At 45.8% G+C, this 27,445-nt stretch overlaps 12 pseudogenes; 2 read left to right on the top strand and 10 right to left on the bottom strand.

The window, feature by feature from the left end:
- Window positions 1-3,382: 3,382 nt before the first annotated feature.
- Window positions 3,383-3,501, bottom strand: LOC143949415 (5S ribosomal RNA; annotated as a pseudogene).
- A 99-nt stretch (window positions 3,502-3,600) lies between these two features.
- Window positions 3,601-3,720, bottom strand: LOC143951902 (5S ribosomal RNA; annotated as a pseudogene).
- Window positions 3,721-3,819: 99 nt separating this feature from the next.
- On the bottom strand, window positions 3,820-3,938 carry LOC143950089 (5S ribosomal RNA; annotated as a pseudogene).
- Window positions 3,939-4,039: 101 nt separating this feature from the next.
- Window positions 4,040-4,158, bottom strand: LOC143951847 (5S ribosomal RNA; annotated as a pseudogene).
- Window positions 4,159-4,257: 99 nt separating this feature from the next.
- Window positions 4,258-4,376, bottom strand: LOC143942952 (5S ribosomal RNA; annotated as a pseudogene).
- Window positions 4,377-4,535: 159 nt separating this feature from the next.
- Window positions 4,536-4,654, bottom strand: LOC143947923 (5S ribosomal RNA; annotated as a pseudogene).
- A 2,075-nt stretch (window positions 4,655-6,729) lies between these two features.
- On the bottom strand, window positions 6,730-6,848 carry LOC143957522 (5S ribosomal RNA; annotated as a pseudogene).
- A 101-nt stretch (window positions 6,849-6,949) lies between these two features.
- LOC143950034 (5S ribosomal RNA) lies at window positions 6,950-7,068 on the bottom strand (annotated as a pseudogene).
- A 322-nt stretch (window positions 7,069-7,390) lies between these two features.
- On the bottom strand, window positions 7,391-7,509 carry LOC143945956 (5S ribosomal RNA; annotated as a pseudogene).
- Window positions 7,510-10,192: 2,683 nt separating this feature from the next.
- LOC143952765 (5S ribosomal RNA) lies at window positions 10,193-10,311 on the top strand (annotated as a pseudogene).
- A 299-nt stretch (window positions 10,312-10,610) lies between these two features.
- On the top strand, window positions 10,611-10,729 carry LOC143949017 (5S ribosomal RNA; annotated as a pseudogene).
- Window positions 10,730-23,789: 13,060 nt separating this feature from the next.
- On the bottom strand, window positions 23,790-23,909 carry LOC143950399 (5S ribosomal RNA; annotated as a pseudogene).
- Between the last annotated feature and the right edge of the window lie 3,536 nt (window positions 23,910-27,445).

Genomic DNA, 27,445 nt, shown 5'->3' with positions numbered 1-27,445 from the left:
GGGCCCCCTACACTCCTAGAGACCTGACGCCCTATGAATCCATCTGTCACAAAAGGGAACCTGTGCGACACACCCTCTCCCTCCTGTACAACCTATTGAGTAGTCAGGAGGAGGAGTCGACCCCCCTATTTATCCTTAAATGGGAGAGGGACTTAGGCATCACATTTACCCCACAACAGATAGGGAAGATCCTGACCTTAGTACATAAAGATTCGTGGTATTCCAAAGTCAATCATATTCTCCGGATGGAAGAATTGACCGCCACCCTTCACAACACTGAAGAGGCATTTAGTGTTACATGGAGGCCCTGGAGGTATTTTACTGGTACTCGAGACTACATTCGGGAGGTGAGCATCGCCCCTGTCCCAGAAAACCACTGAACATCTAACGTTTACCTATGTAGGCCATGTCTGCCCTGGGTGGCATTCCCCCCTCCCTTTTTGTCTTTATTTTTCTTTTTTTCCCCGCCGCCATCCCCCCCTTTCTCCGTCTTTGCACTCTCTTCTCCCCCCGATTCAGGGTCCGGACAGGACAATATAGACATATAAGTAACCGGTTCTAGTCTACCAACCCTCTCATCGGAATGACGGGAGTACTTGGAGGACCCGATCACACTGGAAGAAGTCCAGATGGCCGTGGGACCTCCGAAGGTGGGTAAGGCTCCGGGCCCTGACGGATATACCGCACAATACTATAAGACCTTCCTCCCAATTCTCGGCCCGCGCTTGGTGAATTTATTTAATACTCTGAGCTCGAATGGGGATTTTCCTCAGGATACCCTTAGAGCCCACATCTCGTTGATACCTAAGGAGGGCAAAGACCCTGGCCTATGTGGAAGCTACAGACCCATTTCCCTCCTAAATTCGGTCCTAAAACTATTCTCTAAAATCCTCGCCACGTGATTGGCACATCACTTGCAGTCCCTTATACATATTGACCAGTTAGGTTTTATTCCCATCAGGGAAGATAGGGACAACACCATTAAGGTGCTTACCCTGGTCCATAAAGTAAAGTCATCTGGGACCCCTTGTCTTTTCGTGAGTACTGATGCCGAGAAGGCTTTTGATCCGGTCAAATGGACATTCATGTTCTCGGTCCTTCGCCATATAGGTCTGAGTGAACGGATGCTGGCATGGATAAGTAAGATATACTCACGCCCTTCAGCTCAAGTCAAAGCAAATGGGGTGCTCTCATCTCCCCTTGACATCGGGAATGGGACCAGACAGGGTTGCCCCCTGTCGCCACTATTATTCGCACTGTCATTGGAACCCTTTCTCTCCACAATTCGACAAAACTCAGACATAACGGGACTCCGAATGGGTACTATTGAGTGCAAGATATCTGCCTACGCGGATGACATGCTGTTCTCGCTGACGAATCCCAGAGTTTCCTTTCCAAATCTCCTTCGGGAATTCCAGATATACGGGATACTTCTTGAAATCAGAGGCCATGGAGGTTGCAGTCCCCCCGCAAACGTTAATAGACTTGCAGTCCAATTTTCGATTTAAATGGACCCATACAGCCCTTAAGTACTTAGGTACTTACATTCCACCAGACATCGCGCGTACGTTTATGTTGAACTTCCCCCCACCCCTTGTCACTAAGATCCGCAGTTTGCTTCACGGGTGGCATTCTGGCCTCCATTCCTGCTTCAGGAGATGCAATCTCATTAAATTGAACATACTCCCTAAATTTACCTATCTTTTCCAATCTCTCCCGATCCAGATTCCAGTCCCGTTTTTTAAGCAAGCTCAATGCTTGCTCACTCAATTTAACTGGGCCCACAAAAATCCCAGACTTAAGCGGTCACAGCTGACATTGTCTAAACAACAGGGAGGGTTGGTTCTCCCTGACTTGCGACGCTACTACCTGGCCTCCCATCTGGGGCGTGTATTGGACTGGAATCGAAACAAACTTTCTAAGCTCACTCCCGAATTCCGCTAAGAAGCGCCATGTGGTGCTATAAGGATTTACCCACAGAATTGACGTCACATCCCACTATAGGGGCTTAGTTGAAAGTCAGTCACCTGATCGCTACCCAAAACACACTCACGTCTTTTACTTCCCCCCTATTCCCTATACGTGGCCATCCGAACTTTGAACCGGGGACCCACTTAGAAATTCCAACCTAGACAATGCGTCTAAATTCGTCATTGATGGAAAATGGCCTTCTTTCTCAACCCTAACAGATCTGACAGGGCTTTTCCAACTGCCTTTTTGGAGAGCAGCGCAACGACATCATTTTCTCCATTCCATCCCCAATCCTCAAACGTTCGCCCGCCCTCAGATGGAGTTTGAGACTCTATGCAGGAGCGAAGGCCCTTTGGCCCACATTCTCTCTCAAACAGATTACCCACACTTAACCTGTCTGTCCAACTGGGAAAAGGACCTTAATTGCTCGTTTTCCCCAGCACAGAGACAACGCATTATCACTTTGGCTCTCAAAACCTTGCTGTGCACGAAGATACAGGAGACTAATTTTAAACTTCTCACCAGGTGGTATTTGACACCATCAAAGCTGCATAAATGTTTCCCCTCTTCCTCGAACATATGCTGGAGGTGTGGAATAGAAGAGGGCACGTTGCTCCACTTTTTTGGTCTTGCCCCAGCTTGGTGGACTTCTGGACAGAGATCCAATGCATAACACAAAAATTCACAGACTTCTCCATCCCGGAAGAGGCTGCATTCTTTCTCTTGCACCATTCACAGATTCCCATTAAGAAGTACAAAAAAATCTATTTTACGGCATGTGATAAATGCGGCGAAATCCTGCATCCCTCTCTAATGGAAAAAATGTTCCCCCCCTTTCATTACTCACTGCCTTAGGAAAATAGAGGACATTAAAAAAATGGAGGACTTGATCCTCACATCACAAGGTAAACAAGAATTTTTTAAACAAACCTGGGACATCTGGAATACCTTTATATTCTCGCTGGAAGGATGTCGCCTGCTATCGCCTTAGTGCTCTGAGCTTTCCTTGACTGGCCCCTTGGACAGTGGCTGCCATCGTGTCTCGTCCCCTCTTCTCCTTTCCTCATCGTTCACCCCTTCTCTTTTCTACCTTCCTCCCCTATCTCTCACCCCCTTCACGCCCTCTCTCTTTTGAAAAAAGTGGAAAATTGGGAATGACGGCCCCACCCCCCCCCTCTGGATGGATTATGCCAGAGGGACCTTGGGTTTGTGTGACCCTGGATCTCGGTACAGTACTTTATCCGTGCCTCGAATCATTGTGATTGATGGAAGGCAGACTCACAGTTGCGAATATACCTGTATCAAGTATTGTTCAGCTGCTTTTTGCTCTGTATTTCTCTGTTGCATTATGTTCTTGGGGGACCGTCTTCCCCTGTTTTTGGAGAAAAAATTATATTTGAAAAAAAAAAGAAGCCTACGACACCTGGTATTCCCAGACGGTCTCCCATCCAGGCATTAACCAGGCCCGACCCTGCTTAACCTCCAAGATCAGACGAGATGGAACAGATTCAGGGTGATGTGGCCGTAGCCAAAATCTTCAGGCACTCTCAACTCTCTTGACAAACGCCAAGATGGTCACCTTGGGAACAAGCGGAAAAAAAATAGGTCAACGGCAACAACATAAAAAGAAGCCTACGGCATCTGGAAATCCCAGGCGGTCTCCCATCCAGGTACTAAACTGGTCCCAACCCTGCTTAGCCTCTGAGATCAGATGAGATTGGGCTCTTTCAGGGTGATGTAGCCGTAGGAGATTTCTTCAGGCACTCTCAACCCTCTTGACTAACGCCAAGATGGTCACCTTGGGAAACAAACAAAAAAAAACAAGTCAACGCCAACAACATAAGAAGAAGTCTACAGCACCTAGTATTCCCAGGTGGTCTCCCATCCAGGTATTAACAAGGCCCGACACTGTTTAGTCTCTGAGATCAGACGAGATCTGGTGCTTTCAGGGTTATGTGGCCATAGGCGAGCTCTTCAGGCACTCTCAACCCTCTTGACAAACACCAAGATGGTCACCTTGGTAAACAAACAAAAAAAAAAACAAGTCAACGCCAACAACATAAAAAGAAGCCTACAGCACCTAGTATTCCCAGGTGGTCTCCAATCCAGGTACTAGCAAAGCCCGATCCTGTTTAGCCTCTGAGATCAGAGGAGATCGGGCGCTTTCAGGGTGTTGTGCCCGTAGGCAATTTCTTTGTGCACTCTCAACCCTCTTGACACATGCCAAGATGGTCACCTTGGGAAATAAGGGAATAAAAACAGGTCGACGCCGACAACATAATGAGAAGCCTACGGCACCTGGTATTCCCAGGCTGTCTCCCATCCAGGTACTAACCAGGCCCATCGCTGCTTAGCCTCTGAGATCAGATGAGATTGGGCTCTTTCAGGGGGATTTGGCCGTAGGCACTCTCTTTGGGCACTCTGAAGCCTCTTGACAAAGGCCAAGATGGTCACCTTGGGAAACAAGCTAAAAAACACAGGTAAAAAAAACAACATAAAAAGAAACCTTCGGCATCCAGTATTCCCAGACGATCTCCCAATCAAGACACTAACCAGACCAGATCCTTCTATGGCACCTGGTCTTCCCAGGCAGTCTCCCATCCAGGTACTAACCAGGCCTGACGCTGCTTAGCCTCTGAAATCAGACGAGATCGGGTGCTGTCAGGGTGATGTGGCCATAAGCGTTCTCTTCAAGACACGCCCAACCCTCTTGACAAACGCCAAGATGGTCGCCTTGAGAAACAAGCGAAAAAAACAGGTCAAAGCCAACAACATAAAAAGAAGCCTATGGGCTTACAGCGGACCTTAAAAGATGGGACCCACTAGCTCTGTCATGGTTCGGACGCTGTAATGTGTTGAAGATGAACGCGATGCCATGACTTCTGTATCTACTACAAGCCTTACCTATCAAAATACCCCAGACTTCCTTTCATGCGGTTCGCTTAATCTTTATCAAGTTCCTCTGGCGCGGCAAACATACGCGTATTGGAAGGGTAATGCTATTGCGACCGAAATTGCGGGAGGTGTTGGCTTCCCGGACCCTGCTCTATATTACACAGCGACGCACATGACATGGGTGGTTGACTGGTGCCGGCATGTGGAACTGAAGCTATAGGTCAAGCTAGAGCAGGAGATGGCGCGGGTTCCACTGGCTGGTCTGCCTTGGGCGGGGAGGCCATTGGAGCCCTGTGTGACTACTCACCCGTTAATTGGCCCCTCGCTCGCCGAGATGGATAGTTTTTTTCACCTTTCCCACCTGACTAACTTCCCTTCTCCTATGACCCCAATTATTGGACATCCTAGATTCCCTCCGGGCCTCTCTGACCAGGCCTTTACCAGGCAAGCCCCGAAAGGGCTTCTGAGAGCTGCCCTATTTCTTGAACCAACGGGCTGGATTCCCATGGGGACCATAATGCAAGAGCAAGTACCTGTTGCATTGGATAGCTGGAGAGCTAGACAGCTAATCCATTTTCTCGGATCACTACTTAACCATTCGTTCTTCTCTAGACAATTCCACCCCTTCGAGGAACTTTGCCTGGATGGTGGCCCATTTCGTGGTTCCCTCTCTAGGTCCTACCAAATCCTGACAGAAGCACAATCCTCCACGGATCCGCCCTTCCTAGCTAAATGGAAATGGGACTTACAAACTACATTCTCCAAACCATAAAAGGACAGAATACTCTTTTTCGCCCCTAAGTCGTCACTCTGCAGTAAATATCAGGAGATCTCATATAAGCTGATTACACGCTGGTATCGTACACCGGTGGTGTTGGCCAAAATATTCCCCGGTCAATCTGACTGCTGCTGGCGCTGTGAGCAACAGGCTGGCACCATTCTCCACATTTTCTGGGAATGCCCTAAATTACAAACATTCTGGCAGCCTGTCCTGAGACTCATCCACAAGTTCACAGACATTTCCTTAGCCAATGATCCTGCAGCAGTTCTTCTCAATCTAACTCCTATGTCAAAAAAGCGTTATCATAAGTCCTTACTTAAACATCTCCTCAATGCAGCTAGGGCCTGCATCCCAAGTCAGTGGAAACAGCAATCTGCTCCAACGGTGACCCAATGGTTCGCAAGGGTAAATGATATTGAACGAATGGAAGATCTGACTGCCACAATGAGGGATAAAACGGAGGAGCATGGGAACAGATGGTTCTACTGGACCCAGTTTTGCTTTTCGGAAGAATACCTCCGCGAGACATAGTAAGCTCATGGTGATCGTTGGAGATCGCTGTTCCAAATGTTGGACAGCTGATGACCTGGTGAGCCGAGGGCATCTCTTGCTCCCTGGGAAGGGACCCCACCCTATCCACTCTACCCACGACACCCCCTTACCCCTTCTTTTCCTTTTCTGCCATTTCCTTCCCCAATCTTCTCTTTCCCCTTCTCCCTCCTTTCAGTTCTACTATTTCCCTTCTTAACTCAAAAAAGGGAAAAGAAAATGGTATGTTCCGACCCCATTTGACTACTACACAATACTCTTCCCCTATCTATGGATATCTAAACTCTTCGAGGGTAGCAGGGCTAGTATCAATAATATTTTAAGTGGTAGAGGATCCCAACGAGATGGAGCTTTAATCTCATCTTGATATGACCGCAAAGCTGTACACGTGCTATTCTCCTCGGACTTCTTACCATTGGCTCTGATATCCATGCAATATGATCGTTTGTTTGTAACTATTTGTATCACACATTCTATGAAGTTGCCTTTGTATTGTATGTCGCATACTACTAAATAAAAAAAAAAAAAAAAAAAGCCTATGGCACCTGGTATTCCCAGGCGGTCTCCCATCCAGGTACTAACCAGGCCCGACACTGTTTAGCCTCCGAGATCAGATGAGATTGGGAGCTTTCAGGGTGATGGGGCAGTAGGTGATCTCTTCGGGCACTCTGAACCCTCTTGACAAATGCCAAGATGGTCACCTTGGAAAACAAGTGAAAAAAAAATCAGGTCAAGGCCAACAACATAAAAAGAAGCCTACAGCACCTAGTATTCCCAGGTGGTCTCCAATCCAGGTACTAGCAAGGCCCAACCCTGTTTAGCTTCTGAGATCAGAGGAGATTGGGCGCTTTCAGGGTTATGTGCCCATAGGCAATCTCTTTGGGCATTCTCAACCCTCTTGACAAATGCCAAGATAGTCACCTTGAGATACAAGCGGAAAAAAAACAGGTCAATGTCAACAACATAAAAAGAAGAATACGGCACCTGGTATTCCAACGCCATCTCCCATCCAGGTACTAACTAGGCCCAACCCTTCTTAGCCTCAGAGAAGAGAAGAGATAGGGCTCTTTCAGGGTGATGCTGCTGTAAGCGATCTCTTTGGGCACTCTCAACCCTCTTGACAAATGCCAAGATGGTCACCTTGGGAAACAAGCGAAAAAAAAAAAACGAATCAACGCCAACAACATAAAAAGAAGCCTACAATAACTGGTATTCCCAGGTGGTCTCCCATACAGGTACTAACCAGGCCCGACTCTTCTTAGCCTCCAAGATCAGACCAGATTGGGTTCTTTCAGAGTGATGTGGCCATAGGCAATCTCTTCAGGCACTCTCAACCCTCTTGACAAACACCAAGATGGTCACTTTGGGAAACAAGCGGAAAAAAAACAGATCAACGCCAACAACATAAAAAGAAGTCTACGACACCTGGTATTCCCAGGCGGTCTCCCATCCAGGTACTAACAAGGCCCAACTCTTCTTAGCCTCCAACATCAAACGAGATTGGGTGCTTGCCCGTAGGCAATCTCTTCAGGCACTTTCAACCCTCTTGACAAACGCCAAGATGGTCACCTTGGGAAACAAGCAAAAAAATAAAAAATAAGTTGGAAGCTAGAGACAATACAGCCTGAGTCCTCAATTTAATCCATGCGGCGCATGTACAGGGAAGGCCCTTGCTTATGTTGTCAATGGACGCGGAGAAGGCCTTTGAAAGGGTGGCCTGGCATTTTATGCAGGCCACCCTGGAACATATAGGTCTTGGCCCCAACATGATGAGCTGGGTAATGTCGCTTTACTCCACGCCGTCGGCAGCGGTACGGGTGAATGAGTGGTGCTCGGACTCTTTCCCCATCACTAATGGGACGAGGCAGGGGTGCCCTCTGTCTCCCCTAAGTTTTATTCTGACACTGGAACCACTTATGTGTCACGTTCGGAATGACCCGAATATTACTGGCATATCCAAACCCTCGGCACACCACAAAATTGTGGCGTACGCTGACGATCTAATTTTTTTCGACTCCAATTCACACATTTTGCTTCCCAATATACTCACGTCTCTCTGGCGATACGGCAGCCTATCAAACTATAAAATCAATTGCGCCAAGTCGGCTGTATTGAATATATCGGTCCCGGATGGTGAGGCCAAGAATCTATACGTTACCTGGGCGTTGACATCACAGCGGATTTAGCGCAATTGTACCCGCTTAATTTTGTCCCTCTCCTGAATAGACTGAAATCTGATTTGGGAAACTGGCATGCTTTAACACTGACCTGGTTCGGGCGCTGTAATGCATTCAAAATTACGGCCCTCCTGCGGATCTTATACTTGTTCCAGACATTACCGATCCGGTTACCCCCAATTTTTTTCAGACAACTGCAGGTGCTGCTCCGGGACTTTATTTGGGCGCGCAAACCGCCCAGAGCCCATTTGCAATTGCTTGCCAGACCAAAGGACAAGGGGGGTCTGGGTCTCCCAGATCTGAGACAATACTACAGAGCGACTCTGCTAGCGAGAGTCGTTGATTGGCATTGTAATGGCCCACACAAGCAGTGGGTGGAGATGGAGATTGAGGATGGATCCATTCCCCTATTGACCTCCCGTGGCTCCTGTCCTCCCAACCAAAAGACCTCAGAGATCACCCCATAGTGGGAGCTACGTTGGCTGTTGTGCGGAGGTTGTTCCGCTGCGCACACATTGCTCCCCTGCCGTCACCAATGACTCCGGTTATAGGTAATCCAGACTTCCCACCAGGATTTACCAACAAGAAACTGCGACAGTTGACAGTGGTGGTGAAACAGCGTCTGGGAGATGTGTGGCCCTCGGGAGGGCTCCCGACCACGCAAACTGTCGCCGAGCTTTCTGACCCTCCGCTTGACTTGTTTTGTGCTTATCAACTTCGTCACTTTCTTCTGGAGACCTGACGCCCCATGAATCCATCTGTCACAAAAGGGAACCTGTGCGACACACCCTCTCCCTCCTGTACAACCTATTGAGTAGTCAGGAGGAGGAGTCGACCCCACCATTTATCCACAAATGGGAGAGGGACTTAGACATCACATTTACCCCACAACAGATAGGGAAGATCCTGACCTTAGTACATAAAGCTTCCATCGCAAACCAATATCAAGAATCAGGATACAAGATAGTCTCACACTGGTATAGAGTCCCTTACCTTCTGAATAGATGGATCCCGGATGTTTGTTGGAGGTGCAATTCAGATACGGGGACCATGGGACACCTTTTCTGGGCATGCCCGGCCTTGAGGAACTTTTGGGTTCCCAGCAGCGTGCCTTCTACACTTGACCGAACAGCCTGTTCGAAAATACTAAAAAACCCTCACAATGCAACTACTGAACGCCGCCCCTGCCTGCATTCCCGCACTGTGGAGGCAGCCTCAGCCCCCATCCAAGGTGCTCTGGTATTCCAAAGTCAATCATATTCTCCTAATGGAAGAATTGACCGCCACCCTTCACAACACTGAAGAGGCATTTAGTGTTACATGGAGGCCCTGGAGGTATTTTACTGGTACTCGAGACTACATTCGGGAGGTGAGCAGCACCCCTGTCCCAGAAAACGACTAAACATCTAACTTTTACCTGATCTTGGAGGCTAAGAAGAGTCAGGCCTGCTTAGTACCTGGATGGGAGACCACCTGGGAATACCAGTTATTGTAGGCTTCTTTTTATGTTGTTGGCGTTGATTCGTTTTTTTTTTTCGCTTGTTTCCCAAGGTGACCATCTTGGCATTTGTCAAGAGGGTTGAGAGTGCCCAAAAAGTTCGCTTACAGCAGCATCACCCTGAAAGAGCCCTATCTCTTCTCATCTCTGAGGCTAAGAAGGGTTGGGCCTAGTTAGTCCCTGGATGGGAGATGGCTTTGGAATACCAGGTGCCGTAGTCTTCTTTTTATGTTGTTGGCGTTGACTTGTTTTTTTTTTGTTTGTTTACCAAGGTGACCATCTTGGTGTTTGTCAAGAGGGTTGAGAGTGCCTGAAGAGCTCGCCTATGGCCACATAACCCTGAAAGCACCAGATCTCGTCTGATCTCAGAGACTAAACGGGGTTGGGCCTTGTTAATACCTGGATGGGAGACCACCTTGGAATACTAGGTGCTTTAGACTTCTTCTTATGTTGTTGGCGTTGACTTGATTTTTTTGTTTGTTTCCCAAGGTGACCATCTTGGCGTTAGTCAAGAGGGTTGAGAGTGCCTGAAAATATCTCCTACGGCTACATCACCCTGAAAGAGCCCAATCTCATCTGATCTCAGAGGCTAAGCAGGGTTGGGACCAGTTTAGTACCTGGATGGGAGACCGCCTGGGATTTCCAGATGCTGTAGTCTTCTTTTTATGTTGTTGCCGTTGACCTATTTTTTTGACCATCTTGGCGTTTGTCAAGAGAGTTGAGAGTGCCTGAAGATATTGGCTACGGCCAAATCACCCTGAATCTGTTCCATCTCATCTGATCTTGGAGGCTAAGCAGGGTCGGGCTTGGTTAATGCCTGGATGGGAGACCACCTGGGAATACCAAGTGTCGTAGGCTTCTTTTTTTTTTCAAATTAAATTTTTTCTCCAAATAGGGGAAGACGGTCCCCCGAGTACATAATGCAACAGAGAAATACAGAGCAAAAAGCAGCTGAACAATACTTGATACAGGTATATTCGCAACTGTGAGTCTGCCTTCCATCAATCACAATGATTCGAGGCACGGATAAAGTACTGTACCAAGATCCAGGGTCACACAAACCCCAGGTCCCTCCGGCATAATCCATCCAGAGGGGGGGTGGGGCCGTCATTCCCAATTTTCCACTCTTTCCAAAAGAGAGAGGTGGTGGAGGGGGTGAGAGATAGGGGAGGAAGGCAGAAAAGAGAAGGGTTGAAAGATCAGAAAAGGAGAAGAGGGGACGAGACACGATGGCAGCCACTGTCCAAGGGGCCAGTCAAGGAAAGATCAGAGCATTAAGGCGATAGCAGGCGACATCCTTCCAGCGAGAATATAAAGGTATTCCAGATGTCTCAGGTTTGTTTAAAAAATTCTTGTTTACCTTGTGATGTGAGGATCAAGTCCTCCATTTTTTTTAATGTCCTCTATTTTCCTAAGCCAGTGAGTAATGAAAGGGGGGGAACATTTTTTCCAATAGAGAGGGATGCAGGATTTCGCCGCATTTATCACATGCCGTAAAATAGATTTTTTTGTACTTCTTAATGGGAATCTGTGAATGGTGCAAGAGAAAGAATGCAGCCTCTTCCTGGATGGAAAAGTCTGTGAATTTTTGTGTTATGCATCGGATCTCTGTCCAGAAGTCCACCAAGCTGGGGCAGGACCAAAAAATGTGGAGCAAAATGCCCTCTTCTTCTCCACACCTCCAGCATATGTTCGAGGAAGAGGGGAAACATTTCTGCAGCTTTGATGGTGTCAAATACCAGCTGGTGAGAAGTTTAAAATTTGTCTCCTGTATCCTCGTGCACAGCGACATTTTGAGAGCCAAAGTGATAATGCGTTGTCTCTGTGCTGGGGAAAATTAGCAATTAAGGTCCTTTTCCCAGTTGGACAGACAGGTTAAGTGTGGGTAATCTGTTTGAGAGAGAATGTGGGCCAAAGGGCCTTCGCTCCTGCATAGAGTCTCAAACTCTGTCTGAGGGCGGGCGAACGTTTGAGGATTGGGGATGGAATAGAGAAAATGATGTCGTTGCGCCGCTCTCCAAAAAGGCAGTTGGAAAAGCCCTGTCGGATCTGTTAGGGTTGAGAAAGAAAGGTTAGTGTATAGAGAGAGTCAAGTGTATATAGAAAGGACAGTGCATATAGAGAAACTAGTGTATACAGAAAGGGTATACATGAAAGCTGACATTCTATACAGAAGACTGGGTAGTGTATACAGAGAGTCTAGTGGGTACAGAAGACAGGCTGGTGTATTCTAGCTAGTTTTTACAGTCTAGTGTATACAGAAGACAGGCTGTGGTATACAGAGAGTTTAGTGTATTCAGAGAGTCTCGTGTATACAGTCGGCGAGTGTATACATAAGACTGGCTAGTTTACACAGTGTTTACAGAGATGCAAGGGTGTACAGAGAAGCTGGTATATATAGAAGACTACAGCATACAGAAGAAAGGCTAGTTAATACACAATACAGAAGACTCATGTATGTAGATAGGCTTGAGTATACAGAGATGCTAGAGTAAACAGTGAGGCTGGGGTACACAGAGAGGCTAATTTAAAGAGAGGCTAGTATCTACAAAGATGTTAGTGTAAATAGAGAGGTTAATGTATAGAGAGGGTCGAGAGTATACAGAAAGGACAGTGCATATAGAGAAACTAGTGTATACAGAAGACAGGCTTGGGTATACATCAAAGCTGACAGTGTATACAGAAGACTGGGTAGTGCATACAGAGAGTCTATTGGGTAAAGAAGACAGGCTGGTGTATTCTAGCTAGTTTTTACAGTCTAATGTATACAGAAGACAGGCTGTGGTATACTTGAGGGTTTAGTGTATTCAGAGAGTCTAGTGTACAGAGATGCAAGGGTGTACAGAGAAGCGAGAAGCTAGTATATATAAGGCTAGTAAATACAGGCTAGTGAATACAGAATACAGACTCGTGTATGCAGATAGGCTTGAGTATACAGAGATGCTAGAGTAAACAATGAGGCTGGGGTACACAGAGAGGCTAATTTAAAGAGAGGCTAGTATATACAAAGATGTTAGTGTATATAGAGAGGTTAGTGTATAGAGAGTCGCGTGTATACAGATAAGGACAGTGCATATAGAGAGACTAGTGTATACAGAAGACAGGCTTGGGTATACATCCAAGCTGACAGTGTATACAGAAGACTGGGTAGTGTATACAGAGATTCTAGTGGGTACAGAAGACAGGCTGGTGTATTCTAGCTAGTGTTTACAGTCTAGTGTATACAGAAGACAGGCTGTGGTATACAGAGGGTTTAGTGTATTACAGAGATGCAAGGGTGTACAGAGAAGCTAGTATATAGAGAAGACTACAGCATACAGAAGAAAGGCTAGTGAATACAGAATAAAGGCTGGCTTCTACGGAGAGGCTACCACTACGGAGATGCAGAACACTATCTAGGGTATATAGAGAGGCTAGATTATACAGAGAGGCTAGTGCATAGAGTGAAGCTATTGTATATAGAAGCCTGGTTATACAGAGAAGCTAGTGTGTACAGAAGAAAGGCTAGACAGGCTATAAAGAGAGACAAGTTTTTACAGAAGACAGTTTGGGGTATACAGAGATGCTAGTTTATACAGAGAGACTAATGTATACAGAAGACAGGCTAGGGCATACAGAAGACAGAAGACGGGCTAGTGTATTCAGAACATAGGCTAGTGTATATCGAAGACAGGCTATTGTATGCAGAAGACCGGCTAGTGTAAACATACTGGTGTATATAGAGAGGCTAGTGAATTTAGAGGGTAGGCTAAGTGATAACAGAAGACAATCTGGGCTATACAGAGACATCTCATCATTTCATCTAGCTCACATCTCTAATGGAGTTTGTCTCATTGCCATGTTATGCCTTTTCATTCTTATGCTAAATATAGATCACTACACGATTTTAATCATCCACATCAAGCATGCAATAAAACTATCATACATCAAAATAAACCATGTACTCTTTTGCTCTATTTTGCATATTTGTACCGGAACTGTGAGTATGTGACAGTCCTGACACACCATCCTGACTTATTTTTCTTTATTTCTTATTAGAAATGGAGAGTACTATCTCAAAATCCGCTTAAATCTATTCACTTCCATGAGTTCTACCGCTTATTGTACCTTAATGCAAAATGTTCACAAAACCATCCATTTGCTACCAGACATGCTGCACATACTAAGAGTAATGTAACTATCGCTCTCTAACGATGTAAACAGTTTTATTGCTTTTCTGACATTGACCGAGTATCTCTGACATTAACTGGGTATCTCTCGGCACTATGATCTTAATAATAATAATAATAGGATTGTGTAATGCAACGATCAACTAGTCTAATATAAGCTTTCTCATTGGTACCGGCATAGCCTTTAAATTTAGACTAACGCAACCATTTCTCGGCCATTTTCAAGCTAAGCTTTCAATCTCTTACCTTTGAACAGCGATACTTCCTCCCTAAAATATTAAGCCATTTAAATGTCCTATTGGTCGCCTATATTATACAACTCTCTGAAAAGCCTATATGTAGAGAATAAAACTAGTCTTACATCTTAATAAAACAGTTTTATTGCTCAACCAGTATCAGCTGTCATGTACTGTATTACTTCTTTTTCTCCACCTTATCTGTCACAGTTAAAACACAGTGACAAAACATTTCTTTTTACCGCAGCAAAATGTGAGAAAAGCAGTGTAAGCCGTCTTTCTGCCATATGCAACCATCTCTCGTTACCTCTATGCAATAGGATTCTCTTTCCAGTGGAAACGGAAAACAGTCAGCCGTCTTCGTGCGTAACAAAATTAATGGAACGATTTACACGTTAGAATTTGCAAGCTACGTCAATTTACTATTAAATAGAGTACCTTTGCATTTATCCCTTGACTTTGCAACTATCCCTTGATCCCTTTTATGTATTCACTTTATCTCGACCTATATATACTGCCTCAATATTTTCCTAATTTTTTTTGCTATACTTATTATTATTATATTATAGAGATTACTAACTCTAAATCTTTGTAAACCTAACCATAGTTATAATGTCTACAGCTAATTTTACGTTAAAGCAAGATTCACACAAAACCATCTTTTTAAAACCTTTTACACACTGCACATTAAGATTACTGCAACCATCTCTCGCTACCTCTATGCAAGAGGATTCTCTTTCTGACTCTATTTTGTGTATTACTTCTTCTCCACATTAACTGTCACACTGATAACCATTTGTAACACATAACACTTGCAACACATTTTTTAACAGCGGCAAAATGTGAGAAAAGCAGTGGGACGGTTTACTTGATTGAGAAGTGGTTGCAGTAGCAAAGCATAGCAATACAGTTTGATTACATTAATAACACATAATGCAACTATTTTACATTCATTTTACATTCACATCATGCATACATCCTAATGTAAGCTGTCTATCACTATTAATGTTCATGGTTACTGATACATTATGCCGATGACCAGTGGAAACGGAAAACAGTCAGTGTAAGACGTCTTCGTGCGTAACATAATTAATGGAACGATTTACACGTTGGAATTTTCAAGCTACGTCAATTTACTCTTAAATACCCTTTAGCTGCTTAGCTCACACTTTGCTGTATGTAGCCGCGTTTACATGTAAGTAACCGATGGGGATTGACATTTCATGTCCATCTCACATCTCTAATGCAATTTGTCTCTTTGCCATGTCATACTTTGCCAGTTATTATACTTTCTCATCCGATAGAAACCTAGGCGTTGCTGATATTTCATGATTACAGCAATCATCTCATCTAATTGCCATTCCGACATTTTGCCTTGGTATTACTTTGTAACACTTTATTGAACAATGTAAAGGTAAGCTAGATATTTTGTGTATTTCCACTTAAACTCGACCTGTATATACTGTCTCAATATTATCCTTTCTAATTTTGCTAAATTAGATTATAAAGTTTGCTATGTCTAAATCCAGGTTACCTACTCACCTTTATTACGTATACTGCTAATTTTAGGATAATACAAAACCATCTTATTGCTTCTTTACACGCTGCACATATTAAGAGTAATGCAATGCTACCGTGAACAGTTTAATTGCTCGTCTCACATTTAGCTGGTATCTCTCTGCTATAGGAAACTGAATTTGTACTAGAACGATCACTCATCTAATATCAGTCCACTCAGTGCTACCGGCATAACTTTTACATTTAGAGTAATGAAATGATTTCTCAGTCATTTTGGAGCTACTGCAACTAACGCTTCCGATCTCATTTCGACTGCAATACTTAATCTCTGCTATTGCAGAATATTTAGCTGCTGACACGTAATTAACTTGTTTGATAAAACCTACACACGTTGTATCTGTTATTTCGTGTATTTCCACTTAAACCCGTTATAGTTATTTTGCTATATTTATTACTAGTATAAACAGATTACTATCTCTAAATCCTGGTAAACAAGCTCACACTAAACCATCTAATTTCTACCTTACACGCAGCACATATTAACATATTAACATTTAGCCGGTATAGTGAAATAGTAAACGAAATGTGTAGATCACTCATCTAATATCGTCTTTTCAGTGCTACCGGAACAACTTTTAAATTTAGAGTAATGCAACGATTTCTCAGTTTTATGAAGCTACTGCAACAAACGCTTTGTATCTCTTTCCTGATAAATTACGCTCTGCAATATTAAGCCATGTAAATTGTAATATTGGTCTGCTAACAATGCTATATAAAATAATACAAATCTTTTAAAAGCAATATCGTCTCACTGCAATACTTACACTCTGCATAATATATATGAATAATGCGAATAATGCTAATAATAAAGTCGTCTAAAACTCGGCTATAAGTAGAGAATAAAACTATCTTACATCAAAATAAACCATGTACTGCCAAACCAATAACGTCTATCAGTCAATGACTTAACAAAATAAACTTTAGCACTCTTTTGCTCTATTTTGAATAGTTGTAGTTCTCCACATTAACTGTCACATTGATATCACCACTGACCACACACCACTTTTTAACAGCACCAAAATATGAAAAAAGCATTTTACATGTTTCAGAAGTAGTTGCATTAGCAAAAAATAAAGTCCTGTTTTCTTTACACGCCACTCAATATAGACTAGCCTCTCTGTCTTCTGTATACAGGTGCCCGTAATCTATATACACTAGCCTGCCTTCTTTTTACAATAGTCTCGGTGTCCCAGCCTCTCTGCATACACTAGCCTCACTGAATTCCCCAGACTGTCTTCTGTATACACAAGCCTATCTGTAAAAAAAAATAGCCGGTCTTCTGCATACTCTAGCCTCTCTGTGTAACACAGTCTCTCTCTGGATTCCCTAGCCTCCATCTCTGCATACCCAGGACCTTCCTCTGTATAATCTAGCCTATCTGTATACACTAGACTGTCTTTTGTATAAATTAGCTTCTCTGTAGCCGGTCTTCTGTATACACGAGCCTCACTGTCTACTCTTGGTTGTCTTTTGTATACACTAGCATCTCTTTATACATTAGCTCTCTGTATACCCAAGCCTCTCTGTATACACTAGTCCACCGGTATACACTAGCAAGTCTGCATACACTAGCCTCTCTTTGTAACTCAACTTCTCTCTCTGTATACCTTAGCCTCCATCTCTGCATACCCAGGACGTTCTTCTCTATAATCTAGCCTATGTGTATACACTAGCCGGTCTTCTGTAGACATTAGCCTCCCTGTATAAACTAGCTGGTCTACTGTATACACTAGTCCGTCTGTATACACTAGCAAGCTTGCATACACTAGCCTCTCTGTGTAACCCAGCCTCCATCTCTGCATACCCAGGACGTTCTTCTCTATAATCTAGCCTATTTGTATACACTAGCCTGTCTTTTGTACACATTAGCCTCTCTGTATAAACTAGCCGGTCCTCTGTATACACTAGTCCATCTGTATACACTAGCAAGTATGCGTACTCTAGCCTCTCTCTCTGTATACCTTAGCCTCCATCTCTGCATACCCAGGACGTTCTTCTGTATAATCTAGCCTATCTGTATAATCTAGCCTATCTGTATACACTAGCCTGTCTTTTGTACACATTTGCCTCTCTGTATAAACTAACTGGTCTTCTGTATACACTAGTCCGTCTGTATACACTAGCAATTCTGTGTAACCAAGCCTCTCTCTCTGCATACCCTAGCCTCCATCTCTTGCATAAACCAGGACCTTCTTCTGTATAATCTAGCCTATCTGTATACACTAGCCTGTATGCATACTCTAGCCTCTCTCTCTGTATACCCTAGCCTCCATCTCTGCATACCCAGGACGTTCTTCTGTATAATCTAGCCTATCTGTATACACTAGCCTGTCTTTTGTACACATTAGACTCTCTGTATAAACTAGCCGGTCCTCTGTATACACTAGTCCGTCTGTATACACTAGCAAGTCTGTGTAACCAAGCCTCTCTCTGCATACCCTAGCCTCCATCTCTTGCATAAACCAGGACCTTCTTCTGTATAATCTAGCCTATCTGTATACACTAGCCTGTCTTTTGTACAGATTAGCCTCTCTGTGTAAACTAGCCGGTCTACTGTATACACTAGTCCATCTGTATACACTAGCAAGTCTGCATACTCCTGCCTCTCTGTGTAACCCAGCCTCGCTCTCTCTCTCTGTATACCCTAGCCTCCATCTCTGCATACCCAGGACGTTCTTCTGTATAATCTAGCCTATCTGTATAAACTAGCCTGTCTTTTGTACACATTAACCTCTCTGTATAAACTAGCCGGTCCTCTGTATACACTAGTCCGTCTGTATACATTAGCAAGTCTGTGTAACCAAGCCTCTCTCTCTGCATACCCTAGCCTCCATCTCTTGCATAACCAGGACCTTCCTATGTATAATCTAGTCTATCTGTTTACACTAGCCTGTCTTTTGTACACATTAGCCTCTCTGTATAAACTAGCCGGTCTAATACAGTAGACACTAGTCCATCTGTATACACTAGCAAGTCTGCATACTCCTTCCTCTCTGTGTAACACAGTCTCTCTCTCGGTATACCCTAGCCTCCATCTCTGCATACCCAGGACGTTCTTCTGAATAATCTAGCCTGTGTTTTGTACACTTTAGCCTCTCTGTATAAACTAGCCGGTCTTCTGCATACACGAGTTTCTCTGTATACCCTTGGATGTCTTTTGTATACACTAGCTGCTCTTTATACATTAGCTCTCTGTATACCCAAGCCTCTCTATACACTAGTCCGTCTGTATACACTAGCAAGTCTGCATACACCAGCCTCTCTGTGTAACCCAGCCTCTCTCTCTGCATACCCAAGATGTTCTTCTCTATAATCTAGCCTATTTTATACACTAGCCTGTCTTTTGCACACATTAGCCTCCCTATATAAACTAGCCGGTCTTCTGTATACACTAGTCCGTCTGTATACACTAGCAAGTATGCATACTTTAGCCTCTCTCTCTGTATATTCTAGCCTCCATCTCTGCATACCCAGGACGTTCTTCTGTATAATCTAGCTTATCTGTATACACTAGTGTATACAGACAGACTAGTGTATACAGAGGACCGACTAATGTGTACAAAAGACAGGCTAATGTATACAGATAGGCTAGATTATACAGAAGAACATCCTGGGTATGCAGAGCGCTCAGCTTCAAGGTATGGCCAATGTGAGTAATATGAGGGACACTCCTCACCCCCGCCCCCACCTACCAGATCTGAGTTTCATCAACTTGCCCTCTCTGCCCCGGTCATCTGGTGGCAGTTTTATGCACTCCCTGGCCCCCACCCATTCATAATCCTTACCGACCTTTCTTTCCGCTGCTCACAGGAACACACTGGATGACTTGTCTAATTAACCAACTTGTACAAGACACCGCTATCCTCCTGTCTGACACCGGTCCCCCTTGGAGGCTTTACCCCTCACTGTTTGGGTGGTCCCTGCCTCTCCCTGGATGCTCCACATATACCACAACGACATTGTCAGAGGGGCACCACTTGACAGGACACAGGGCTTTCATTCCGGTGGCATCTCCCATTGGAGGAAGGGATGATGGCCCCAACCCCTTGGCAGCAGGTTTTTTTCATGTACAGACCAGGGCGGCTCATCTTCCCTTCTGGAGTCTTGACCTTAGATGGGGGATTTGCACTTTGGGGGGTCTGAGTGATACCTAATGCGCTGTACTGGAAGGGCTTGACATTCCTGCATATGTGTCCCCCTCCCCCTGGATGCGCCCCTTGTCCCCCCCTCTGGCTCCCACCTACTCTTTGCCGACATTGCCTTCTGCAGCTTTCGGGGACCCTGGATGACTTATTTATTGAGCCTATTGGTACGAGACACTGCTTCCCTCCAGGGTGACTCTGGACCCCCCTGGAGGATTTACCCCTTACTGTTTGGGCGGTCCCAGCCTCCCTCTGGATGCTCTACACAGCCCCCGATGGCGATGCAGGAGAGACACTAATTGGCGGGCCCCAGGACTGCTGCTCGGGTGAAGTCTCCCATTGGATGGAGGGATGGTGGCCCCAGCCCCTTGCCTGCCGGATTTTCCATGCACCGACCAGGGCTGCTCCTCTTTCATCTTGATGTGGTGACCATGGAGGGGAGGAGTTGAAATTTATGGGGTCCGGGTGTTTGCTGGTGGGAGTGCGCTAAAGGACTTGACATTTCTGCATGTTTGTCCCCTCTCCCCTGTTTCCCCCCTCCCTTCCCCCCCTTCCCACCCTTCCCTTCCCTCCTTTCCCTCCCCCTTTCCCCCTTCCACCCCCCCTTTCCCCCCTTCCACTCCCCCTTTCCCCCCTTCCCTGGCCCTTTCCCCCCGAGGCGTGGACGGGGGAGAGGGGGGTAAGGAGAGGACAATCTGCCAAAGGGAGAAATGCATTTGTTCGGGGACTGCATGTACTTTAGGGGTATGGGACGGGGGGTGGTGGATCCCATTCTGTGATGCCTTTTCTGTTGTGACGGGCTCCCTCATGCATGCCTATGTTTAGGGCGAGCCGAGGAGACCCCTCAGTGCTGACAGTTATATGCTCTACCTCTGTTTTGGTTATACAATTGTTTTTTGTTTCTTTGATGTTACTGATTGTCTTTTATTTGCATACCGGTATCAGACGTGACATTTACCACTGCCGGGACTGGGGGGACTAGGATTCGGGGGCTCCCTCTCTGACCTGTCTACCCAATATCCCAAGTAGGACAGCGCTTTAAACCCAGTGTACATCTGGTAAGCGCTATAGCATAATTGTGCTGTTTTAGTATACCCTTCCTGTACTGTTGAGTGCGGACAACCCTTAATTTCCCTCTCCCCCTGGGGTTGAGGTGCCCGGCCTCTTTTTCCCTTTACCTTTCCTTCCATTTGCCCTTCCTTTCTCCCCCTTAGTTCCCGCCATGCATTACCTACCCAAAACCTACCTTGGTTCAACTTTCTTTGCTTTTCTCTGATGTCCCCCTCCCCCTCCCCGAGGAGCGATGGCAGACTCAGTCAAGGTCACCTCTCTAAACGTTAAGGGACTGAACTCCCCTGAAAAACGGTGGATCCTCCTGTGAGAACTGAACACATCCTGTACTGATGTGGCCTTTATACAAGAAACACATTTTAAAAATACTAGCCTCCCCTTTCTATGGTCGAGATCCTTCCCTAAGGTCTACCACTCTACTAACCCCTCCTCTCCATTCTGATCTCTAGCAGGCTCCCCTGGGTTCTCCAGGATTCTCTAGTGGACCCTGGGGGCCAATATCTTTTTCTTAGGGGCCACATTGGAGAGCGCCTTTTTACATTTGCCACTGTGTACGCTCCCAATGATCACCAAGACACGTTCCTCAGAACTACCCTGCACAGATTATGTGACTTTCGGGAGGGCCAATTGATATTAGGTGGGGACTTTAATGTCCCCTTTCGCCATCGGTTGACACTTCTGCCTCTTGCTCCTCGCTCCCTACCCCTCACCTAGGTCTCTATTCTGGCACCTTAATGAGAGCCTCCTCCAAATACCGGAAGTTTTAGCAGATGTGACCAGGGAATTGGACCTTTATTTCCAAGAAAACTAAAGCAGGACTGTGACCCGGGGATAATTTGGGAGGCTCACAAGTCAGTACTCCGCAGGGTACTTATCAGGCACGGGGCGCGCATCAAACGAACACGGAAGGAACAGCTTGCTAATCTGTTTCGTGAACTTGCCTCTGTGGAAGCGAAACATAAACATACCCCCTTATGGACCTTAGAGATTGAATTGGGGACACTCCATACCCATATTGCTGTCCTACTCCATTATAAAGCGAAAGCGGCACTCCAGTTTTGTCGTAAACTGACGTAGGAGTCAGAGGACAAATGCAGAAAAATCTTAGCCAGGTCGGTAAAGAAGTTGAAATCTGGCTCTTACATACCACAGTTGATAGATGAGAATGGCCAGAGGGCCTCTACCCCAACCCAAATAGTCGACGTCTTTGAAAAATGTTTCTCTGATCTCTACAACCTGCCCGATTCAGGGTCTGGACAGGACAATGTAGACAGATATGTAACCGGTTCTGTTCTACCAACCCTCTCATCGGAATCACGGGAGTACTTGGAGGACCCGATCACACTGGAAGAAGTCCAGACGGCCGTGGGACCTCCGAAGGTGGGTAAGGGTCCGGGCCCTGACGGATATACCGCACAATACTTTAAGACCTTCCTCCCTATTCTCGGCCCGTGCTTGGTGAATTTATTTAATACAGATTACCCACACTTAACCTGTCTGTCCAACTGGGAAAAGGACCTTAATTGCTAATTTTCAAAGAGACAACGCATTATCACTTTGGCTCTCAAAATGTTGCTGTGCACGAAGATACAGGAGACGAATTTTAAACTTCTCACCAGGTGGTATTTGACACCATCAAAGCTGCAGAAATGTTTCTCCTTTTCCTCGAACATATGCTGGAGGTGTGGAGAAGAAGAGGGCACGTTGCTGCACATTTTTTGTTCCTGCCTCAGCTTGGTGGACTTCTGGACAGAGATCCGATGCATAACACAAAAATTCACAGACTTCTCCATCCAGGAAGAGGCTGCATTCTTTCTCTTGCACCATTCACAGATTCCCATTAAGAAGTACAAAAAAATCTATTTTACGGCATGTGATAAATGCGGCGAAATCCTGCATCCCTCTCTATTGGAAAAAATGTTCCCCCCCTTTCATTACTCACTGGCTTAGGAAAATAGAGGACATTAAAAAAAATGGAGGACTTGATCTTCACATCACAAGGTATACAAGAATTTTTTAAACAAATCTGAGACATCTGGAATACCTTTATATTCTCGCTGGAAGGATGTCGCCTGCTATCGCCTTAGTGCTCTGAGCTTTCCTTGACTGGCCCCTTGGACAGTGGCTGCCATTGTGTCTCATTCCCTCTTCTCCTTTTCTGATCTTTCAACCCTTCTCTTTTCTGCCTTCCTCCCCTATCTCTCACCCCCTCCACCCCCTCTCTCTTTTGGAAAGAGTGGAAAATTGGGAATGACGGCCCCACACCCCCCTCTGGATGGATTATGCCGGAGGGACCTGGGGGTTTGTGTGACCCTGGATCTTGGTACAGTACTTTATCCGTGCCTCGAATCATTGTGATTGATGGAAGGCAGACTCACAGTTGCGAATATACCTGTATCAAGTATTGTTCAGCTGCTTTTTGCTCTGTATTTCTCTGTTGCATTATGTACTCGGGGGACCGTCTTCCCCTATTTGGAGAAAAAATTATATTTGAAAAAAAAAAGAAGCCTACGACACCTGGTATTCCCAGGCGGTTTCCCATCCAGGCATTAACCAGGCCCGACCCTGCTTAGCCTCCAAGATCAGACGAGATGGAACAGATTCAGGGTGATGTGGCCGTAGCTGATATCTTCAGGCACTCTCAACTCTCTTGACAAACACCAAGATGGTCACCGTGGAAACAAGCGGAAAAAAATAGGTCAACGGCCACAACATAAAAAGAAGCCTACGGCATCTGGAAATCCCAGGCGGTCTCCCATCCAGGTACTAAACTGGTCCCAACCCTGCTTAGCCTCTGAGATCAGATGAGATTGGGCTCTTTTAGGGTGGTGTGGCCGTAGGAGATTTCTTCAGGCACTCTCAACCTTGACTAACGCCAATATGGTCACCTTGGGAAACAAACAAAAAAATCAAGTCAACGCCAACAACATAAAAATAAGCCTTCAGCACCTAGTATTCCCAGGTGGTCTCCAATCCAGGTACTAGCAAGGCCCGACCCTGTTTAGCCTCTGAGATCAGAGGAGATCGGGCGCTTTCAGGCTTATGTGCCCATAGGCAATCTCTTTGGGCACTCTCAACCCTCTTGACAAATGCCAAGATAGTCACCTTGGGAAACAAGCGAAAAAAAAACAGGTCAATGTCAACAACATAAAAAGAAGACTACGGCACCTGGTATTCCAAAGCCATCTCCCATCCAGGGACTAACTAGGCCCAACCCTTCTTAGCCTCAGAGATGAGAAGAGATAGAGCTCTTTCAGGGTGATGCTGCTGTAAGCGAACTCTTTGGGCACTCTCAACCCTCTTGACAAATGCCAAGATGTTCACCTTGGGAAACAAGCGAAAAAAAAACAAAACGAATCAAGGCCAACAACATAAAAAGAAGCCTACAATAACTGGTATTCCCAGGTGGTCTCCCATCCAGGTACTAACCAGGCCTGACTCTTCTTAGCCTCCAAGATCAGACGAGATTGGGTGCTTTCAGAGTGCTCGGACTCTTTCCCCATCACTAATGGGACGAGGCAGGGGTGCCCTCTGTCTCCCCTAATTTTTATTCTGACACTGGAACCACTTATGTGTCACGTTCGGAATGACCCGAATATTACTGGCATATCCAAACCCTCGGCACACCACAAAATTGCGGCGTACACTGACGATCTAATTTTTTTCGTCTCCAATCCACACATTTCGCTTCCCAATATACTCGCGGCTCTCCGGTGATACGGCAGCCTATCAAACTATAAAATCAATTGCACCATCGGCTGTATTGAATATATCGGTCCCGGATGGTGAGGCCAAGAGGCTATGCTCCGCTTTTCCATTCTACTGAGCTGAAAAATCTATACGTTACCTGGGCGTTGACATCGCAGCGGATTTGGTGCAATTGTACCCGCTTAATTTTCTCCCTCTCCTGAATAGACTGAAATCTGATTTGGGAAACTGGCATGATTTAACACTGACCTGGTTCGGGCGCTGTAATGCATTCAAAATGACGCCCCTCCCGCGGATCTTATACTTGTTCCAGACATTACCGATCCGGTTACCCCCAATCTTTTTCAGACATCTGCAGGTGCTGCTCCGGGACTTTATTTGGGCTCGCAAACCGCCCAGAGCCCGTTTGCAATTGCTTGCCAGACCAAAGGACAAGGGGGGTCTGGGTCTCCCAGATCTGAGACAATACAACAGAGCGACTCTGCTAGCGAGAGTCGTTGATTGGAATTGTAATGGCCCACACAAGCAGTGGGTGGAGATGGAGATTGAGGATGGATCCATTCTCCTATTGACCTCCCCGTGGCTCCTGTCCTCCTTACCAAAAGACCTCAGAGATCACCCCGTAGTGGGAGCTACATTGGCTGTTGTGCGGAGGTTGTTCCGCTGCACACACATTGCTCCCCTGCCATCACCAATGACTCCGGTTATAGGTAATCCAGACTTCCCACCGGGATTTACCAACAAGAAACTGCGACAGTTGACAGTGGTGGGGAAACAGCGTCTGGGAGAGGTGTGGTCCTCGGGAGGGCTCCCGACCACGCAAACTGTCGCCGAGCTTTCTGACCCTCCGCTTGACTTGTTTAATGCTTATCAACTTCGTCACTTTCTTCTGGCCATACAAAGGGCCCCCTACACTCCTAGAGACCTGACGCCCTATGAATCCATCTGTCCCAAAAATGAACCTGTGCAACACACCCTCTCCCTCCTGTACAACCTATTAAGTAGTCAGGAGGAGGAGTCGACCCCACCATTTATCCACAAATGGGAGATTGCATTTGGCATCACATTTACCCCACAACAGATAGGGAAGATCCTGACATTAGTACATAAAGCTTCCATCGCAAACCAATATCAAGAATCAGGATACAAGATAGTCTCACGCTGGTATAGAGTCCCATACCTTCTGAATAAAATGAATAGATCGATTCCGGATGTTTGTTGGAGGTGCAATTCAGATACGGGGACCATGGGACACATTTTCTGGGCATGCCCGGCCTTGAGGAACTTTTGGGTGGAGGTGACCGGGACGATAAAAACTCTCAGAAATGTAGATATCGCAGACAACCCAGCAGCGTGCCTTCTACACTTGACCGAACAGCCTGTTCGAAAATACAAAAAAACCCTCACGATGCAACTCCTGAACGCCGCCCCGGCCTGCATTCCCACACTGTGGAGGCAGCCTCAGCCCCCATCCAAGGTGCTGTGGTATTCCAAAGTCAATCATATTCTCCGGATGGAAGAATTGACCGCCACCCTTCACAACACTGAAGAGGCATTTAGTGTTACATGGAGGCCCTGGAGGTATTTTACTGGTACTTGAGACTACATTTGGGAGGTGAGCAGCGCCCCTGTCCCAGAAAACGACTGAACATCTAACGCTTACCTACGTAGGCCAAGTCTGCCCTGGGTGGCATTCCCCCCTTCCCTTTTTGTCTTTATTTTTCTTTTTTTCCCCGCCGCCATCCCCCCCCTCTTCTCTCTCCGTCTTTGCACTCTCTTCTTCCCCCGTCCTCCCTTTTCACTATGCCTTGTCTCCGTACTAGCCTTTGGGCCCCAGAAGAACCCCAGGGTTCTGGACACGACCGGCTCATATTTTACTCTGGTTCACATAGGTCATGATAAGCTGGCTCGCTGTGGTCCCAGTTGTTCTCCATGATTACATTTGTCCGAACGGAGCTGCATTAGTTATACTGTACTACATGTCGGAGGTGGGGTTTCTCTCTTTTCTGCATGAAACTCTAGGACTCCCCTCTGAGAACCCAGAGTTATTTGGCTGCCTATTTTTTGTTACCATGTAATTGTGACCCTGGGTCATGCTGTATGGTTGACTGTTATATTTATGTTGTTCTACTTATACTTAATAAAAGAATAAAACAAAAAAAAAAAAATAAGTCAATGCCAACAACTTAAAAAAAAAGCCTATGGCATCGAGAAATCCCAGGCGGTCTCCCATCCCGGTACTAACCAGGTCCCAACCCTGCTTAGCCTCTGAGATCAAATGAGATTTGGCTCTTTCAGGGTGATGCAGCCATAGTAGATTTTTTCAGGCACGCTCAACCCTCTTGACAAATGCCAAGATGGTCACCTTAGGAAACAAACAAAAAAAACAAGTCAACACCAACAACATAAAAAGAAGCCTACCGCACCTAGTATTTCCAGGCGGTCTCCCATCCAGGTATTAACAAGGCGTGACCCTTTCTAGCCTCTGAGATCAGCGGAGATTGGGCGCTTTCTGGGGGATGTGCCCATAGGCAATCTCTTTGGGCACTCTCATCCCTCTTGAAAAATGCCAAGATAGTCACCCTGGGAAACAAGCGAAAAAAAACAGGTCAACGCCAACAACATAAAAAGAAGAATACGGCACCTGGTATTCCAAGGCCGTCTCCCATT

The sequence above is a fragment of the Lithobates pipiens genome, unplaced genomic scaffold (genome assembly GCF_037356315.1).
Source record: "Lithobates pipiens isolate NorthernLeopardFrog02 unplaced genomic scaffold, aLitPip1_a1.2 Scaffold_10, whole genome shotgun sequence".
Classification (NCBI taxonomy): domain Eukaryota; kingdom Metazoa; phylum Chordata; class Amphibia; order Anura; family Ranidae; genus Lithobates; species Lithobates pipiens.
The sequence above is the reverse complement of the archived record's forward strand: the minus strand, read 5'-3'. Positions and strand labels throughout refer to the sequence as shown.